The 17,755-nt window shown below is 33.6% G+C and overlaps 1 pseudogene; it reads left to right on the forward strand.

Moving 5' to 3' along the window:
• The first annotated feature begins 13,246 nt into the window (after positions 1–13,246).
• On the forward strand, positions 13,247–17,755 carry LOC120118571 (annotated as a pseudogene).

Below are 17,755 nucleotides of genomic sequence, written 5' to 3' on the forward strand. Positions count from 1 at the left end.
CGCATGCTTATTCGAAAAATAAACCTAACCGCATGATATCTAGTTCGCATGAATTTATTCGATAAACGAAAATAAATGACTCAAAAAAGCTTTTCCTTGTGTACCCTCCTCTCATGATTCTTAAGGTTCAGGTTTGGTTCAACCTAAGTTCAGGCTCTATGTTCACTATATGCTGGGTTCGGTTATAAAGTAATAGGTTCTCGAATTGTCCTTGTCGGTGCCCTCTTGGGCTGCCGAACCCTTAATCCTGGCCCATCACAGGCTTTAGGGGATCGAGTTCAATTTCAAGGGAACACACCTCCTTATGTCCATGCGGAGGTGATTACCATTACGAGAACTATAAGGCGTGAGCTCCAGGAGTGATCCACTATCCCATGCGGAGGTGAAAACCACACGAGGGCATAGCCTCTCACTCATACTTAATTAGGACGGAGCGGGGTTTTAGCTCATATCATGAAAATGCAGTTGTACAGTGTGTAAGGAAAAGCGAAAACACACACAATAAAAACACTTAAAATTTCCTAAATTCACACAATTAATCTGAAATCATTAGCAAACAAATCAGTACAACTATTTAATTGTCAATCGAATTAAATCAAAATACAAACAAAACTTATTAAAAACCAAACAAGGGATCAAAAATCAAATTAAAATGCATTTATAACTTTCAATTACAAAGACAATTAATTAATCGACTATCGGTCTGACTCTCTAAAAAAAAGTCCCCAGTGGAGTCGCCAAGCTGTCGAAACGATTTTTTTCTTAAAAGTGAGATTTTAAAAACCACATTTGTAACACCCCCAACCCGTATCCGACCCTAATCCGAGTCTGAAGTGTCACATGGACTTTTCAAAAACCTTTACTTGTATAAAATAGTGAGTAATTTAAAATTTATTATTACATATAACTTATTCAAAACCTTTATCGAACTATTCAGAGCTTATACAATATATTATCTTGAATACATGCCAACTAAAACTTTATGTATTAAAATACATATTATTTATCTTTCTTCTGATCTGACTTTTGGTAAGAAGAACTGACCTGTCTTGCACCACGTTGCTCCTTACTCTTCTTACTTCTGTAACCTACGTGTGAAACAATCACACGCTAAGTCGTTGAATTCCTATAATACATAAATCATTGCCATATAACACATATCATATAAATTCATACCACCTAACATGTAATACAACTAAACATATTCATGTAATATCAAACATAATCATACAATCATATATTCAACATATTGGAAACAGACTTGTCGCAAGTCAAATTTCCATATACAATACGTATATTCTAATAGTACACACTCACCTGGCCTCACTAGTCAATATCGATCTGTTATCTTTCCTTGATCGATCTTACTTGATAAGTTCCGGAACTTGTTTAGGCTCTGTATCTACATAATAATTCATTGATACTAATCAGTATACTAATTAATATATTCTAACTATCATTTCTTGGGCTAAAAGAAGAGTCAGTTTTATCTTTTAATGAAGGTATGCATCGATGCACTACACCATGCATCGATGCATAAATCCTATTCGATGTTTTCTTTTTAAATTAATGCATCGATGCACCTTAAACAATTTCTGGTATTTATCATCGATGCATCGGTGCACAATGAATGTACATCGACGCACATTGCCCAGAACTGACGTTTTAGCACGTAAATCATCAACTCTTCCCTTAATTCTTCTATTTTAAGCCCCTATTATGACATTAAACTCAACTACCATTACTTGAACCAACTTATATCCATGTAAATCATCTTTAACCTCAAAATCCTATCTTCCTTATGAGATTCAAGAATCATACCAAATTTTTTATATGTTCTAAATCCAATTCTATCACTCCAAATCTCTTAATTTAACCATTGACAAGTCAAATTTAACTTCCAATTTAAGAAATGAACTCTACTTCAAGATTTCACTTTTCTACTTCCTTTCTTTAATTCTTCATATACTCCTCATCTTATGGTTTTAAGATAATCTAAGCTTTCCTTAAGCTTAGTTATTATCTAAGGATCAATAAGCAACCTTAAATTCATCAATAATTTGATCCACAAGAAAACTCACCTTTAGCTTGGCTCTCCCACGTATGAAGAAGAAGAAAGGAGAAGAGAACTCTGGATGTTTCTCATTTCCCACGTTTATATCACCTTTAAAAGAAAGATAAAAAAATCTTTCTGGTCAAATGACCATTTAACCCTTAACTTCTTTTAATAATTACTAAATAACCTTCATCATATATATTCAATAATCATTAAACTATTTCATTCTTATACTTTAGTCACCAAATTCTGAAACTTTACAATTTGGTCACTAACCCGGTATTGAAGATGTTACAAATCTCCCCTCCTTTTTAAGAAAATTCGTCCTCGAATTTTCACTGGACATCTTGATAGAAACATATCTTCTAAAGTTCTCATGTTGCTTCATTTAATTAATCTTTCTTGTCATCATCAGAAACTTACTTTTCAATCCTTTAGCTTTTCAATTACCTTTTTCCTTTATATATATATATATATATATATATATATCATGTCACTTATCATTTAAACAGCAACCAGTAACTTCAATCCATTTTCATCAATCAACAACCTAAATCCATCTCTAACCAAATTCGTTTTCCATCATCATTTAACCAAAACACGACCTTAAATCTTCTTTAAATATGATTCAACATACCCTTTTAAAGAATCTATTCACATAACCTTACACACTTTTCTTACTTCTATATCAAAATTATCATCTACATTCCATATAACCTTTATCGTATTTGATCCTTTAACTCAATCCCTTTTCATTTCTTTATTCCATTCTTCCTTTATTTATTCTTTATACACAAATCATATCTTTCCTTTCATGTTCACATACTCTTGTCTTATCACCTATATTCATCTCTGTGTAACAATCTTCATTACATCCTCATAACTTTGATATCCCTATTTCTTATACCGAACTTTATTCTTTATCATCTCTTGTATTTGTATTTTCTTCTTTAAAGCCACTTTTTAAAACATACCAATGCTTATCTCTTTGCCTACATCATATCTGTATGATCAAGATACATAACCACATCCAGATTCATATCATATTTGATTAACTCCACTTTATCTTTCCTCCAATCTTATAACTCTAGCACCTTTACTCTGACAGCTAGATAATAACTTTTATTCAATCTAGGGCACAAGCCCTATTATACCAATCATATACATCCTTTCCAATCTAAATTATCTCAAAATTCGCTTACTCAACTTATCAATTTCACCTCTATTCTCATACATCCTGAAATTTCTTTTGCTCAAACTCAACATTCTGACTTCCTGTGTCCTATAATCTGATCATCGATATACACATTCTCAAACTCTTCTTATCAATCCTCAGCTTTACTCAAATATACAAATTCTTACTTCCTTTTCCTTTACTATACCACATTACTATGATCCAAATATGCAACTATATCCAGATCCATTTCAGATTTGGTTATTATATCCTGACAATATCTTATAATCTTATAATTCCAGTACATTTTTATCACATACTCTGGTTAGCCAACGCTAACTCTTTCCACCTTAACTGTAAACCCTTATCATAAACATACTCTTGTTTATGCTCAATACTATCACTTCGTCAAACTCATAAGCTCTGACTTTATACATCTTATACACTTGTCACTGATGCACATATCCTTGAGTTCTTCTATAAGTATTCACCACGTCATTAGATCTTTTTAACATTCTTATGGTGACACTTGTTCACCATATTCTATCTTATCCACATACTAACAAAACTAATCCATATCGCTTTTCCGATTCAAAATAATAAAGATCTTCTTTCACTATTCTAATATGATTTCAACTTTATGAAATCAACCTTTAATCTTATAAGACACTTTCTGAGGTTTCTGCTCTTCATCCTGCCTGGCCAGGGCAAGTGAATTGCTATCACCATCAGATTTGTCAACTATCGATTCACTTCGACAATTTTTATAATCAATTTCTACTATATTATACAAATCTTGTTCTATTGGTAAGACAACATACTCCTTACCCTATCATATCAGAAATTTTCACTCTGTGTTGGCATGTACACATTTTATGACACTTTGGACTTTAGTTTATGCCGAGAATCGGCTAAACCGTGGCTCTGATACCATTAAATGTAACACCCCAACCCTTATCCGACCCGGATCCGAGTCCGAAGTGCCACATGGACTTTTCAAAAACCTTTACTTGTATAAAATAGTGAGTAATTTAAAATTTATTATTACATATAACTTATTCAAAACCTTTATCGAACTATTCAGAGCTTATACAATATATTATCTTGAATACATGCCAACTAAAACTTTATGTATTCAAATACATATTATTTATCTTTCTTCTGATCTGACTTTTGGTAAGAAGAACTGACATGTCTTGCACCACGTTGCTCCTTACTCTTCTCACTTCTGTAACCTACGTGTGAAACAATCACACGCTAAGTCGTTGACTTAGTGAGGCATATAAAACATATAATATTTCATATAACATAAAGCATACATAAACATATACCATCATTATCATAATCTCTTATCATTATCATTAAGAAACACACATAACATCATATGGTTCATGTAACACATTTCAAACCATTTACCTTTGATAACCATCTATAAACCCATCGTATACATATCACATTCAGTATGTTTGTTTAATCTCTTTATTAGCCCATGTACACTAGTGAGAACTTGAGGTATGTGAGTATATTGAGGTTGTGCACACATATGCTGTCACCACAGCTCGATCAATGTCCCGAAGAACCTATCCAGAGGTCATAAAGATCCTTGGTAACTATCCAGAGGTCATAAAGATCCTCGGTAACTGTCCATAGGTCCCGAAGAACCTAGGTAAACTGTCCATATGTTCCTTAGAACATAGGTATACTGTCCATATGTTCCTTAGAACATAGGTATATTGTCCATATGTCTCGAAAGACTAGGTAAAACCCTCGACTCTTGGCATGCCAACTATACCTATAGCTCTCGTATCATATAACATGGGCATTATATTCATATCACTTCACATATTCACATGTACATTTCACTTTTCATATGATTTCATTATCATCTGTCACGTAGCTTATAACACTTCTCTTGTGTTCATCTGGCATGTAACTCATTGTCATCTCTTATTCTCATATGATTCTCATACACCAAGTATATCACATAGCACATAGTATAACCTATAAACTTATACAGGTATCCATATACATACTTTCATATACTTCGAATAACAATGTCCTATAACTTCTCACAGTTTTACCTAATCACTTATTTCACATTAATTATATTCTAGTTTCATATATTACTTAATTCAATTTCACATAGCTTGTTACCTATATAAATATTTTCTCATAACTTATCATCACATAGTTCCCATAACATTTTCCTATAGATTCATAAATCTTTACCATATGACTCATGTATTATATGTTCATTTCAGCTCATATATCCTCTCCATATAACTTATTTACATGTTCATATAATCACTTCTGTCAATGTCTCCTCATTTATATATTATTCTTATATTGTCCTATAAATCAATGTTATTTAACTTATCTCACTTTTCATCTAATCTCATAAGTTGGTTATACAATTCCTATATATATGTATATATATATATATATATATATATATATCTAACTCATGTAATTTATATCCTTTCTCTTGTTATCATATAAATCATTGCTATTTTACATAATTCATGCTCCTATAATTTATATCTCAGGTTCATATAACTCATCTAATTCCTATAATACATAAATCATTGCCATATAACACATATCATATAAATTCATACCACTTAACATGTAATACAACTAAACATATTCATGTAATATCAAACATAATCATACAATCATATATTCAACATATTGGAAACAGACTTGTCGCAAGTCAAATTTCCATATACAATACGTATATTCTAATAGTACGCACTCACCTGGCCTCACTAGTCAATATCGATCTGTTATCTTTCCTTGATCGATCTTACTTGATAAGTTTCGGAACTTGTTTAGGCTTTGTATCTACATAATAATTCATTGATACTAATCAATATACTAATTAATATATTCTAACTATCATTTCTTGGGCTAAAAGAAGAGTCATTTTTATCTTTTAATGAAGGTATGCATCGATGCACTACACCATGCATCGATGCATAAATCCTATTCGATGTTTGTATTTAATGGGGATGCATCGATGCACTCCTTATACATCGATGCATAAATCCTATTCGATGTTTTCTTTTTAAATTAATGCATCGATGCACTGTATGTGCATCGATGCACCTTAAACAATTTCTGGTATTTATCATCGATGCATCGGTGCACAATGAATGTGCACCGATGCACATTGCCTAGAACTGACATTTTAGCACGTAAATCATCAACTCTTCCCTTAATTCTTCTATTTTAAGCCCCTATTATGACATTAAACTCAACTACCATTACTTGAACCAACTTATATCCATGTAAATCATCTTTAACCTCAAAATCCTATCTTCCTTATGAGATTCAAGAATCATACCAAATTTTCTATATGTTCTAAATCCAATTCTATCACTCCAAATCTCTTAATTTAACCATTGACAAGTCAAATTTAACTTCCAATTTAAGAAATGAACTCTACTTCAAGACTTCACTTTTCTACTTCATTTCTTTAATTCTTCATATACTCCTCATCTTATGGTTTTAAGATAATCTAAGCTTTCCTTAAGCTTAGTTATTATCTAAGGATCGATAAGCAACCTTAAATTCATCAAGAATTTGATCCACAAGAAAACTCACCTTTAGCTTGGCTCTCCCACGTATGAAGAAGAAGAAAGGAGAAGAGAACTCTGGATGTTTCTCATTTCCCACGTTTATATCACCTTTAAAAGAAAGATAAAAAATCTTTCTGGTCAAATGACCATTTAACCCTTAACTTCTTTTAATAATTACTAAATAACCTTCATCATATATATTCAATAATCATTGAACTATTTCATTCTTATACTTTAGTCACCAAATTCTGAAACTTTACAATTTGGTCACTAACCCGGTATTGCGGATGCTACAACATTAATTTTTAATTTACCTCTTTTTAATTTAAAAACAAATACGATTTAAAAAGACCTCTCATTTCGAAAAATTTTAGATTTCCTTTACGATCGAAAAAATACAGTTCGAAGAGTCACCACCAATCCTTGATTAGGGTGTGATTAGGCACCCAAAAATGTTTTGTCATTTTAAATAAAATTTAATTTAAATTAAAACAACAAATTGTGGTATGCTTTACCAAAAAATGAGTTCGGGAGTCGGTTACGTGTGGGGAAGGATTAGCACCCTCACAAAGCCCAAAATCGGTACCTAATCAATTGATTAACGTCTTTGCAATGAACTTTACAAATTCAAATTTAATTTAATTTTTGATCCCGTAAAACAAAGAGAAAAAAAATTCAAAAGCACTCAAATAAATTAAATTAAAATTACCAAGTCGTTTTAGAAAGATAAAGAATGTTCGATTATTTACAAATATCGAGACCAAATCTTAAAAGCTATAACAACCTTTTCTCGATAAATTTAAATTAACGACCATTTCCTTTTCTTTCGTTCCCAAATTTTAGGTGACGAATCAATTTTTTTGTTTCACTTTCGGGATACACTTTTAATTTAAAATGGTTATAACGGCCCTCTAATCAGTTAAGACAGGCCACTCAAGATAATTTTAAATTAAAATGGTATTACCCTTAGTCCGATTATGTAATAAGTCGAGTTATGCACGTGAGGCTATCATGCAAATTATGCAAAAAGTGGATGTCATGCCAAACTTAATTAAACTAAATTAAAAATATCATACAACGTGACATACAAAAAATTATATACCTATGTTTTAATTAAAAATCATAAACTATGTCTATTAACATATTATGTATACATGTGACCTAAATAAAAAAATACAATCATAAAATGCTAAACTATAAATTAAAATATATATATGTATATATTAAAAAATGACTAAATTTAAATAAATGTAATATTCAGCTTGCAAATCAAAAATAAACCAAGGACCTAAATATAAGTATACACACAAACAAGGGACCTATACGTGAATAACTAAAATTAAAACTGGAAAAACAGCAAAATTAGGACAAACATAAGAGGTTAAATTCTAAAGTAGTCCTAAAAGTGACTAAGGTGTAAAACAAGCTTAAAATTTGAGGACTGGAAACCTGATTTTACCAAGAAATTCAATGGCTAAAAATTAATTAACCCAAATGACATTATATAAAACCTAACTAAACCTAAACTAAAGTTTAATTTACCCTTTGGCCGCACAACTCTTCTCCTCTCACATCACGCAGCCATGAATTTAAAACGTTGCCTCCCAACGCCATTGCCTCACTTATTATCATCTCTGACAGATCAATTTTTCTTTCTATTTTCTAATCCAATATTGCATTATCATCTATAATAAGGATTGGAACTTTCGATAGCTGAGCTATAGCCTATAGTCAAACCCCTCTACTACTCTTAATCGAGACCCTCAAGACCCATGAGCCTTCAAAACTTCTTTGGCCACCGTTCAATGATGGCCCCTTTCTCCGGTCACCCAAAACTTCTGGACACCTAAACTACTTCCCTACTCCGGTGAAGACCCAATATAACAAGGTAAATGGATTTCTCTATTTTCTATTTTATTTCGAAATCATTCGACTCACTAAGATTAAACCCAATTTTTTTTACGACAATGGAATCCTAACGGTGACGAGAATGAGTCAACTAAACTCCACCGGATTTCCTATAACCCAGGTAACTCAACCCCAAAACACTTTCTTCTTTACTAATATTTCATCCTTAAACGCACACAAAGGCATTGGAAAGCAAAAATTGAAACAAATAAAAAATACCTCAATAAATTTGTATTGCTTCGACAATAGTATGGAAAATCCTTGTTACACTCCTTGCCCTTTCGAATATGGGAAAAGGACTGCTGTTTACACTGCTTATGTTTTCCTTGTTGTTCTATTGTGTAAAAAAGAACAGAAAAATCCGACAACAATTTTCGTACTTTCCTTTCTTTAAAAAAAACTGGTCTCTGGTTCTTCTCCTTTTGCTCTGTGATCTCTGTTTTTTTTGGCTCTCCGTTAATTGCCAATTTTTTTCTGTAATTTCTGATGGTTGATAATCTAATCTTTCCCCTAAAAAACTGACTCTTTACAGTTTTTTACTTGCCCCAGTATCGTGCTCCTCAACTACCAATAATGGCTCTCTCTTTTTGTTAACTGCCTTCTCACGTTTATTAACTCCCTATAACCATTTTACTTTCCAGGTTTCACATGGACTAGAGTTCACTCTGCTGAGGATCATTGGACTTGAATTGGGCCTCAACCTGGTCTGGGTTCTTCTTTAAGCTCGTCATTGTTTCGGACTTACTTTGACTTAGCCCCGGACAAAAACGAGCATCTACAAAAACAATCATCTTTCTTGATACGAATAACTTTTGTGTAACAATCAACTGCTATCTTTACCAAATCTTCTTCCGGTATCTGAAGTAATTCTGGCATATTCCAGTTATACTCCCGTGGCATTTTCTTCTTTTTCTTTTCTTCGGAGACTTCTTCTTCTTCTTTTTCTTCTTCAGGGTTATATGAATTACAGAATGGATGTTCAACATGTTCATTCACATTCGTAACTTCCTCCTCATTATTATCAACATAATCTTCATCGGCAGCGGTTGTTTCATCATCAAAATTCGGGTATTGACCAATATCAAAATCATTACACACAGGGTATGTTTCTTCTTCTGAAACATCATCAAAATCTGAGTATTGACCAATATCAAAGTCCGGGTATTGACCAAGATCAAATTTTGAATACTGACTAGTACTCACAATTTTTTCTATTGGCTCATAATCGTCTAATTGTTCAATACGAAAACAAAATTTGGTGTTGAAAGGTTGTGGGTTTTGAGATTGTGTTTGATATTGTGTTTGGTATTGGAAATGTGGTGAAACAAAATTTTCTTGGTGATGAAATTGTGGTGGAGCCATTAAATTTTGATGTTGATAACAACGTTGTACATTGTGAGCACCATAAACCGGGGTTGAAAAACTTAGTTGATTACTACCCGCTACTGACCCAACTTCACTACTTCTAGGTTCAACAACATACAATGTAACATCATCTTCTTGCGAAACACTAATGTAAGCAATGAATCGTTCAACATCTTATTGTCGGTTAACAAATAAATTTTACTTTTTCTCTGATAAGATAACTTAAATCCACTTAGAGTCTCTAAATTCAATTTTTTTGCAACACGTAACATTAGAGTTTCATAAGTTAACTTTTTTAATGACAGTTTTAGTTGAAGATTCATGGGTAAAGGCATATATTGTAAAACACCATGAACATTCTCCCATGACCCTCCAAAACATAAATCTATCCAAACATGATCAACATTAGATGATTTTATTCTACAAATTGTAAATTAATTTACTAAACAAACGAGTTATAAACTACAAATCATCACTAACTTAGAGAAAAACATACATTTATTAAGTTGATAGTTGATAATTTGGGAGAGAAATCATTGAAAAATTATATAGAAATAAAATTATGTAAAAAAAATAGAGATGGGGATGGATGTCGTTGGATATAGGAACGGATGTCGTCAAAGAGAGTGATAGATGGAGATGGAATGAGTTGTGATTTAGGGATTTAGTTTATGAGTTGTTGCTGCTGCGTAGTTATATACCCAAAACATTTGTGTTGCGAAGTTAAAATTCGTGTCGTGAATTCAAAAATCGAGTTGTGAATTCAGAAATCGAGTTGCAAATTTGAATTCAGTGTTGCGAATTTAGAAACTGTGTTACGAAATTGAAGTTCGCGTTGCGAATTTGTTGGTCATTTTCGTAAATCCAAAAAAAGTTGGTTAAAATCGTATATTATAAGACATTTCTGGTCACTGAAATTATTTTCTCTTATAAATAATCGACATCTTAATCAGTCGTGACATCTTCAAAATCAATCATGAGAAATAATAAATAAAAGAACGGCTAAACAACCAAGAAATAAAACAAAAAACATATAACAAAAAGTAGAAAAAAAGTATAAAAAATGCATAATTAATCTTATTTAAAAATAAAAAAAGAAAAAGAAAAGAAACCAACATCAAAACTAAAATATTATTAGGCGCATTTGAAAAGTTAATCGATAATTGAATTTGATTATAATTACGTACAATTATATATATATATATATATAATATTTGATCAATTATTATAATTTATTAATTAAACAAAATTAATTATAAATATTTCAGTTACACTATTTAATTTTTAACGAAAAGAATAAAAACTTATACAGTTATACGACTAATTACGCTATTATTTTTTAATTGTACTATTTCTTAAACAACAACAATAAAAAAAAGCAGGTTTCTAAAATTTGTAGAATAATAAAATGGCAAAATTATCATTTCCTGAGTAAATATTTAAATAAATATTTTTAATTTACAAAATCACGCTTATATCGATAATGTTAATAATACTATAATCCCATTTATTCCGCGGCTTTTCGCTTACCTTTAGCCGTCGCTTTCATTCCTTGCTCCGTTGAGCGCGATCCCCTCCATTTTAATCTCATATTGTTGTTCTCCTTATATAAACTCTAAATTCTAGGTCCTTGTATTAGACCATTCAAAAAGGAAACATTAAGGGGTATTTGGTTCAATGATTGTGAGATTTTTATATTTTCATGTTTGATTGGTCGGGAATCTCATTCCCGATAATGTTTTATTACTAATATTAGATTTTTTGGGTATATTACCGGGAATGTTATTACTTCCCTTCCCTTAGGTATTGTAACATTACCGGCGTTTTAGACTAAAATGCCCTTAAATTTTTATTTTTTTTCAAAAATATCTTTCTGCTGTCATTGAATAATAAAAATTATATGAAGGTTAAATTACAAATTTATCCTTAAATTATTTTAGATTTACAAAAAAAAATCTGTAATTAAAATTTTATATGAAGTTCAGGAGTTAAATTTTTTTTATCATTTCATTAAACATTTTTTATATTTTTTTATTTTATAAATAAATTATATAAAATATTATGAATTTAATTTTTTAAAGAAAATATATAAATATTTTACAATTTGTAATATTATACAAATATATAATAATGACAATTTGGTCAAATATACATTCTAATAATCTTTTATTCCTTTAACCAAACACGGTAATCTTACATTCCTGCTAAATCAATCAAACACAAAATACAACATTCCTAGTAATCCTATTACTTAGGGATGGGCATCTAACCCGAACCCGACGGGTTCCGACCCGACCCGACCCGATCGGGTCGGATTTTTCTAAAAAAAATTCGGGTTCGGGTCGGATTTTTTTATGTGGTGTTCAGGTCGGGTCGGGTTCGAGTTTAGGGTGAAAAATCCGACCCGACCCAGAAAAAATATATAATTTTACCCTATATATTTAGGAATAATTACAATAATACCTCTCCATATATTATTTTTTTCAATTTAGTCACTGTTTTTATTAAATAAAAATAATTTTTTTATTATTTCGGGTCGGGTCGAGTTTTTTAAACTATCTATCGGGTCGGGTGAAAAATTAATTTCATCGGATCAGATCACAGGTGAAGATCCCCTTCTTCTCGGATCGGGCCGGATGGACCAAAAACCCAACCCAACCCGACCTATGTCCATCCCTATTATTCTCTTATAATCTTTTAGGTAATATTACGGAAACCAAACGCACCTAAGTGGTTTTTCTTCTGGCTTTGAATTTCCAGCTATAAGCTTGACTTATTTGATTACTGGAGGGAAAATGAAGCATTAGCGATAGTTGAAGCTTTTCTCTTTCATATCTCTGTCAGTTTTGTTTCAGGTAAATTTAATTTTCTTTGTTTGTAGCAGATCTAATTATATTTTTGCTGTTTTCTATTATTATATGTCCAGAGCTCTGTTTCGATTAGATCGGAATATTTCTGACTATTATTTTGAAAATATCTAGTTACATACTTCGTTGCGTTGTTTCCATATACTTATGTTTATTAGTTTATCTTCATTCTTTTAGATCTTATTAGAGCTGCATTTTTCTTTAGTGAATCACTAGATTTTCTTTGGAATATAGTTCTGATTCTTCTTTTATACAAATTTCAGGTGTGAAAATTTGAAGTATTGATTGGAAAAGGAAGTAAATAGTGACGATGGCATTAGGAAAATATAGTAGAGTCAATAATAATAATAATAATAATAATAATAGGAAGTCTTCGGGTTATTGTTTCACTGTCACCGTCGTGTTTTTCGTCGGATTATGTTTAGTTGGGATCTGGATGATGATTTCGTCCTCATCTGTGTCTGTTGGAGACGATCCGGCTCTGGAAAATAAAACTCAGCTGAAGATAAGGTTACACTAGTAATCAGTGATAACAGTGACAGCAGCAACACCCCACAGTTTGAAGATAACCCTGGGGATTTGCCCGAGGATGCCACCAAAGGGGACACTAATGTGAGTCTAGCTGAAAATGATGGTAAGGGCAACTTAGATACACAGGAAAATCAGGATAACGCTGAAGAGACTAACTTGGAGGAGTCTAAGAAGGATGATGAACAGTCAACTGCTGAAGGTGGAGAGAAGGTGAGAACCCTGGTGGAGAAGGGGATTCTCAAGAGAATTCTGATGACAAGAAGTCTGATTCCGAAGAGAGCAATGAGAAATCTGACTCTGACGAGAATGACAATAAATCTGATTCTGATGATGGTGAAAAGAAGCAAGATGAAAGCTCCTCCGGAACTAATGGAGATCGGGTTGATGGTCAGATAGAGAAGGTTGACCAAAATGATAATGACTCGTATAAAGGCTCTGATGAGGTGAAAGATGTTGGTCGGGAGAAAAGCCAGAGCTCGAATGAAGTTTTCCCATCTGGAGCTCAGTCTGAACTATTGAATGAAACCATGACTCAAACTGGATCATTCTCTACTCAGGCAACAGAATCAAAGGCTGAAAAAGAGGCTCAGTTATCATATAAGAAATACAGTTGGAAGGTGTGCAATTCCACTGCTGGGCCTGATTATATTCCATGCCTTGACAATTGGGAAGCAATCAGGCATCTCCCTTCTACCAAGCACTATGAACATCGAGAGAGGCACTGTCCAGAAGAACCACCAACCTGCCTTGTCCCTCTTCCTGAAGGATATAAACGTCCAATTGAGTGGCCAAAAAGCAGGGAGAAGGTACTCAATTAACATGAGCTGGTTTATTTTTTCAATTTGCTTCTGTGCTTGATAGGATGAACTAACAATTTCTTTGTTGCTGCTGTAGATTTGGTACTATAATGTTCCCCATACCAAACTGGCACAAATTAAGGGTCATCAGAATTGGGTAAAAGTTACTGGAAAATACCTCACATTTCCTGGTGGTGGAACCCAGTTTAAGCATGGTGCGCTTCATTATATTGACTTCATAGAAGAGGTGAGGTCCCTAAATCAGAGTATTGTCTCACACCATAGTTGGCTATTATTACATTGATAATAGCTATATCTAACATGATAAGTAGTTTTGCGAATGTTGTCATCCCGTTTTTGGAGATGATCTTCCCACCGTGCTCCTCCCTTGTTTCCACCGTATTTGTTTGTGGTAAATTGTTTAAGGCATTTAAATTGTTTTTGTTTTTGTTTTCTTAATGTTTTCGGCCGTGGAGGGTGGACGTGTTGCTCACACGTCGCCACTGTCCTTTACTTGAGCAGCCACTGCCGGTAACCCCCCAAACTTTTTGCCATAGTTGATGAAATCGCTAATCCTATTGTGAGAACTCTGGGAGATATTTTATTAATAATAAAAAGGGTTGTTCGAGTAACAATGGAGAACTATCGTGGGAAAGAGATGAAGAAATGGTAGAAAGGAAAAGGAAAAAGAATAACAGAGGCAGCATTGATTGGTGGTTAAATGGATTTAGTGGTGAATTCAAAATGGAAAGAAGGAATAGCCAAGATTGGGCTAGTGGCGATATTTCGAAGAGCGTTGGGATCAGTAGTACGCTGAGTATGTGATGAACTGTTTGTTATATTGCGCCAAAGTATGACGGTGGCGGTTTTCTCTCTGAGAAATGTGATGTTTATAGTTTTGGGGTTCTGGTTTTGGTCATAATATCTGACCATAGACCACTCCAAGTCACGGCCTCACCAATGTCCGAATTTGAGAGAGCAAATTTGATATCTTGGGCAAGCCAATTGGCCTGCAATGGGACGCTTTTGGGACTAGTTGATCCTTCTATTCATTCACTAGATAAGGATCAAGCATTGCTTGGCATTACCATAGCATTGCTTTGTCTCCTTTTTATTTTTGACTTTATTTATAATTTTTTACATCTATTTAAAATTTTTTATATACTGTACCCTTGCCGTCCCTGTACCCTGTAATTTTAGAAATTGCCATTTCTCGTCCCCGTATCCGTATCAGTGCAACATAGATAAGGACTTTGATGTGGCTTCTTTTGATCTGACCTATAGCTGAAAATAACATTTATCAAGCACCATAGTTATTATTGTCATTTCCGTTGTTAGTTTTCTATCATTATTCTTTGACTTTAATCAGTGGATAAGCATATTCATGGTCAAATTATTTTTTCCCCTCTAGCAATTTGTGATTTGAATACATGCTTAATTATTTATTACTTGTTCTGCAGTCTGTGCCTGATGTAGCATGGGGAAAACGTACTCGCGTAATAATGGATGTTGGATGTGGGGTTGCTAGCTTTGGAGGTTTTCTTTTTGACAGAAATGTAGTTGCTATGTCCTTTGCACCTAAAGATGAACATGAAGCTCAAGTACAATTAGCACTTGAAAGGGGAATTCCTGCTGTGTCTGCTGTGATGGGTACCAAGAGACTTCCGTACCCTAGCAGAGTATTTGATGTTGTTCGTTGTGCACGATGTAGAGTACCATGGCACATAGAAGGTATTTAAAACCTCATTTAGTTATAAGCTGTTTTGGAGTCGTAATAATCAGTTGCTGGAATTTATTTTATTAATTTTTGTTGCTCGAGTATTATTCACTGGTCTCAGCAATATGCAGGTGGTAAACTCCTCTTGGAGCTGAATCGTGTCCTGCGACCTGGTGGTTTCTTTTTGTGGTCTGCTACTCCTATTTATCAGAGCATTCCTGAAGATGTTGAAATCTGGAAAGGTATATATCATCGTACCATCTTTGTATCTTGTTAACAAAATCTATGTGGAATCTGTGACAGCTGCTTAATTTATGTGGATTCTGTGCAGCTATGGTTGATCTAACAAAATCTATGTGCTGGGAGGTTGTTAACAAAACCAGTAAGGATGAAGTAAATGGGGTGGCTGTAGCGGCATTTAGAAAGCCTACCTCTAACGACTGCTATGAGCAAAGGGCAAAACAAGAGCCTCCGCTCTGTCCTGAGTCTGATGATCCAAATGCCTCGTGGTATTATTTCCAACTCAGATGTAAACTCTATATTTTGGCTAAAAACAAATTAACATTTTTTTGTAAGAAGACACTAGAAATATTCACCAACCGGCTTTCAGTATGTTAGATTGCATTCTTTTTGTAAGCTATTTAATATTTTCTGTTATAAAAACAGCCATTTGATTTGATTCTTGTTTATAGGAATGTGCCCCTGCAAGCTTGCATGCACAAAGCCCCAGTAGATGCATCAGAACGCGGGTCTCAGTGGCCTGAGCAATGGCCGGCAAGGTTGGAAAAATCACCTTATTGGTTGAGTTCCCAAGTTGGAGTGTATGGCAAAGCAGCGCCAGAGGATTTCGTTGCAGACAATAAGCACTGGAAACGGGTGGTGACCAAGTCATACATAAATGGGATGGGGATAAGCTGGTCATCTGTCAGAAATGTCATGGACATGAGCGCCGTTTATGGAGGGTATGTAAACCAATACACTCGTTAATACGGAGGATATATTGGTTTAACACCTAGTTCTTTATGTTATATTGCTTCATCTTCTATTCTTAATTCTGGCTGAGGTATGCTTACAGCTTTGCAGCTGCACTAAAAGATCTGGATTTATGGGTCATGAATGTGGTCTGAATCGACTTAGCAGATACACTTCCCATAATATTTGAAAGAGGTCTATTTGGCATGTATCATGATTGGTGTGAATTGTTTAGCACATATCCAAGGTCTTACGATCTTCTTCACACGGATCATCTATTCTCGAAGGTTAAAAAGAGGTTTGTATCAATATATTTCTTTTCCCGACTCCATTATAATCACCATTCAATCATACCTTATTTGTATTTTTCATCGGGTTGTGAGTTTCGGTCTAACTTGGCAATGGCTTATGGGCATATAGGTGCAACTTAGAGGCCGTTGTTGCAGAGGCTGATAGAATACTAAGGCCAGAAGGAAAGCTTATTGTTCGAGACAACATTGAGACCATTAACGAGCTCGAGAATATGTTGAAGTCTATGCAGTGGGAAGTGCGGATGACATACTCGAAGGATAAGGAGGGCCTGCTATGAGTCGAGAAATCCATGTGGCGGCCCGAGGAGGTGGAGATATCAAATATGCCATTGCTTAGGCATATTCTACCCTTGAATGGATGATGTTTGGCGGCACGTTTAAGAACGGATTAGGTTTTTTTCTTTCTTTTTTTAGGTTTGCAAATTGCAATTCACGGTGATTGATACTCCAAGCCTTTGCAAATTGTAAAATGTTAA

The sequence above is a fragment of the Hibiscus syriacus genome, unplaced genomic scaffold, assembly GCF_006381635.1.
Source record: "Hibiscus syriacus cultivar Baekdansim isolate YM2019G1 unplaced genomic scaffold, ASM638163v2 tig00110328_pilon, whole genome shotgun sequence".
In the NCBI taxonomy this organism is placed as follows: domain Eukaryota; kingdom Viridiplantae; phylum Streptophyta; class Magnoliopsida; order Malvales; family Malvaceae; genus Hibiscus; species Hibiscus syriacus.